General features: G+C 70.0%; 1 protein-coding gene across 1 annotated transcript in view; it reads right to left on the bottom strand.

Moving 5' to 3' along the window:
* PHF23 (PHD finger protein 23) overlaps nucleotides 1-237 on the bottom strand; it is a 3,535-nt gene that overhangs the window by 2,921 nt on the left and 377 nt on the right. The gene's annotated exons all lie outside the window — the stretch shown is intronic.

Genomic DNA, 237 nt, shown 5'->3' with positions numbered 1-237 from the left:
AGACCATTCCCAGATCCCCCCTTCTCCCCACAACTATCTGCCCACCCCTCCAACAATCACCGGGCTCTCGCCGGCGGCAACTACCCGGAGCTCCGGCACCACCGCCGCAAACTCCCCCACCCCGGCGCGCTACCGGGCTCCTGGCTCAGTCCTCGTCCACATCCTCCCTCCTCAGCAACTCTCCGGCCCCCGGGTTCCCCCAACCTCCCCGGCCTCGGGGCCCCACCGCTGAAGGCC

This window comes from Crocuta crocuta, unplaced genomic scaffold (genome assembly GCF_008692635.1).
Source record: "Crocuta crocuta isolate KB4526 unplaced genomic scaffold, BGI_CrCroc_1.0 scaffold139, whole genome shotgun sequence".
Lineage (NCBI taxonomy): Eukaryota > Metazoa > Chordata > Mammalia > Carnivora > Hyaenidae > Crocuta > Crocuta crocuta.
This window is presented reverse-complemented; position numbering and strand designations above follow the sequence as displayed.